Consider the following 3,870-nt stretch of genomic DNA (forward strand, 5'->3'; position numbering starts at 1 on the left):
TTTATTCTCTTCTGATTTATATACTTTTATTGCTTTTATTAATTTTCTGAATTAAGTTTGTTATGATAAACATATATGCTTTTTATCTACATTACATTGGTAAATATTTTCTGGAGTATTAATGTGTCATAAGGTCCAAGCTTAAAACTTACTACTGGCCATTTCTTCCTAAACAGCAGTGTCATTTCATTTTTACAGCTTCCATGACACATATTCCTGGTTTTCCTCTCATCTCTCTCCATGTTCTTCAGAGTCTGTTTTTTCCTATTCATCTTACTTTGCTACCACTAAATGTTGGCAAGCCCTAGAACTCAGGTCTTGGTATCCTTCTCTATCAACACTGATTCACTGGAGGTGGGGAGGAAATACAATAATCCATAAACTGATGGACCTCCATTTTATCTTTCCAGCTCAGATTATCTTTTATCTTTCCTAGCTCCACACTTGTCTATTCACTTGATTATTTGACATCTCCATTTGACTGACTCACAGACAGTGCTAACAAAGAGAACTCTTGTTGGGCACTGGTGTCTCATGCCTCCTGTAATTCCTAGCTTCTCAGAAGGTTGAGATTGGAGAATTGAGGTTCAAAGCCAGGCAGGGCAGGAAAGTCTGTGATACTCATATCATCAATTAAAACCCACAGAAGTCAAAAGTGGAGCTGTGGCTCAAATAATAGAGTGCTGCCATGAGCAAAAAAAGCTAAGGACAATGCCCAGACCCTGAGTTCACTAATTGCTCACTCTGCATTATTCTTTAATATAGTACCATATTCTTTTTTATATGTATCTATTATATGCCCTGTGTGCATCTGGGCATGCACACATACAATTATGTATCCTGTAAGAGCAAAAGCTTATATGTCCCTATCACAGGTATATCTTGAACACCTAGAACAGTACTGGATCATAGTAGATGCTAATGTTTGCTGGATAGATGACAGTAAATGCAGGAAACAGTATGATCCAGAAATAACCTTTGCCATTGTAACAAATTCACCACAAACTTCAATCTGTAATCAGAATATCACACATGGAGGATCTCTTGGCAGAACTAATGCATTCAAAACAGGCTCATACTAAAAGGCCAGACACATTACTCAGAGCTTCAACTTCCTCTATTCCAGCAAGGATTCTCAAGCTGTCTCTAAAACACTAGTGTCCCTGAGGATATAAACTGCTTTTCTGAGGAAAAAGGATTGGATCAAATGTGTGTAGGAAATGCTGCAGACTGAATCTCTCTCAGAGACTCAAGAGTACCCATTAGCATACTGAAGCTCTAAGACCTGTAGAAATAAAATCTACTGAAAGGTCACTTAGCATTTCCCAAATATGTCTGTACTGGCACATTTACATTATATTTACTAATTAATATCTCAGTGAGCACAAGTGTCTCTCAAAACATAGTTTTAGAACCACTGTCATACATATACAGAGATAAATAAGCCAGGCCCCAGTGGCTGATGCTTGTAATCCTAGCTACTCAGGAGGCTGAGATCTGAGGACTGCAGTTCAAAGCCAGCCCGGGCAGGAAAGTCTGTGAGACTCTTATTTACAATTAACCACCAGAAAACCAGAAGTGGCGCTGTGGCTCAAGTGGTAGAGCACTTGCCTTGAGCTGAAGAGCTCAGGGACAGCACCTAGGCCCAGAGTTCAAGCCCCACAACCGACCAAAAAAAATACATGTATACACAGACACACACACATATACACAGAGATAATGGTAGATGTACATGTATACACATGTGTGTGTGAGATTATACCATGGATATTACTCAGACTTAATTTAAGACTCATGGCAACAAACTGGGTATGGTAGTACATGCCTGTAAATCTCACTCAGGAGGTGGAACAATAGCATCATAAGTTGGAGGCCAGCCCTATCTAAACACAAAATAAAAACAAAGGAGCTGAAGGCATAGCTCAAATTATAGAGAAGTTGCCTGGCAATCTAAAGGCCCTGAGTTCAATCTCCAGATGCCCCCAAATAGATAGATGATTGATAGATAGACAGACAGACCAAGGATAGCTAGCTAGCTAGCTAGCTAGATGCCACAAGAATAAATTCCAACTCAAATATTCACCTGAGAGAAGAGTAGAATGCAAGTTTAAAATAAGGCTATGACTCTGTCTCCTGAATAAGTAGCAATACTACTCAGGAGGCTGATATCTGAGATTGAGGCTAGAAGCCAGCCTAGGAAGAAAAGTCCACGAGACTTATCTCCAAATAACCAAGAAGAGGTCAGAAATGGAGATAAGGCTCAAATGGTAGAAAATGATCCTTAATCAAAAAAGCCAAGTGAGAACACAAGACTCTAAGTTCAAGCTCCAGGACCAACAATAAATAAATAATTAAGTAATAAAGCTATGATTGGAGACAGTGCATCCTACTAATACTGACCTGTTAGGAGAAAACTGGCCTACACTGGGTGAAAAGTGCTGCCCTAAATCATCTCAAGTATTCTGGCTTCAATGACTTACCCTTAGGCTACTGAGAACCTGCATATAAGATCGATGAAAGCACTGTCAGTGATCCTTGGGAAAACATACAAATAGAAGGATCAATATCAGATTCAAAGGCTGGAGATGAGCAGCTTTCAATAGAGGAAAGGTAGACTTGGCAAAGGAAGATTAGTGGACTTAAAGTTGAAAGCAATATTGAAAGCAACATTCTTACCAGTTTTGTTCTCATCCATTTCAGTACCTCTTTCACTTGAGTTATCTGTGCTCATTTATGCCTTGTGACCTTTGTTGTTCTCTCTTCCTAGAGCAGAGATTGGCCAACTCTTTCTGTAGTAAGTCAGTGGTATGTATTTTAGGAATTATGGGCCATATTATCTCACTTGCAACTATTCAGTTCTGTTGTTAATGCAAAAGGAGCCATAAACAATAAAAGTTTATTCTCAAAAACAGATCATGAACCAACTCTGGCCTAAGGGCCATAGTGGTTAATCCTCTTTGTTCAGAATTCAAGACAAATATTGTAGTCTCAGACTATAGGACCTCATTTAAAGCAGCTACACACTTACTTGTTTTAGTGGCTTTAAAACTATCTATTTTAATCATCTCCATTGTAGCTATCACCTACCCAACACACACATATACAAACATACCACATTGGAATAAAACTATTTATTAAGCTCTTTTTGTATGTTTGGTACAGTTCTCAGTACCTTGCATGCATTGAATCCTTAAATAATAACCTCCTGAAGGTAATACTTAATCTCTTCATTTTATAGCTCAGGAAATGAAGGCTGAGAGATCAAGTAGTTTATTCATGGTCACATAGTTTAGCTGATGGTGATTCTAGAACTTAGACCCAGGTTCATAAGCATTGTGCTCCATAGAACAGGTATTGTTTTTTTGTGAATAAGAAATTAATTTTAATTTTCACTCAGACTTCTGAGCAAGATTACATAGGTCTAGGAATTTTAGATTAAAACTATATTGTTAGATCAGGGATCGTATGTGTCTTATTTACTGAAGATCCTACAACAAAGCTCAGCATGGAATAAATGATTAATCAAGACTTGTTAACTTAATAAAATGCTGACACTTTATTGAAGGGAAACAGTATTCACTATGCATAAATCACATTAACCTGATTCCTTCTTTGATGAGACAGTAGTGTATAATTTTAATTTCTTTGAATTTTAACAGAGAATTAAACAAGATTAAGAAAAATTACTAGATATTTCCATGCTATTTAATGCTGCTGTTGTTTACTTACTTTTGGTTTCCATGACATTTTTTTGGTTTCCTAGTTCCCAGTACACCTTCCCATTGTTAATTTGTCCCTTATGTGATCCTCCTCCTACATCAGCTCCTATACTCTGGGTGTTGACCAGTTCCATCCAAATGCTTTTAAGGT

This window comes from Dipodomys spectabilis, unplaced genomic scaffold, assembly GCF_019054845.1.
Source record: "Dipodomys spectabilis isolate Male_0828 unplaced genomic scaffold, ASM1905484v1 ptg000132l, whole genome shotgun sequence".
Lineage (NCBI taxonomy): Eukaryota > Metazoa > Chordata > Mammalia > Rodentia > Heteromyidae > Dipodomys > Dipodomys spectabilis.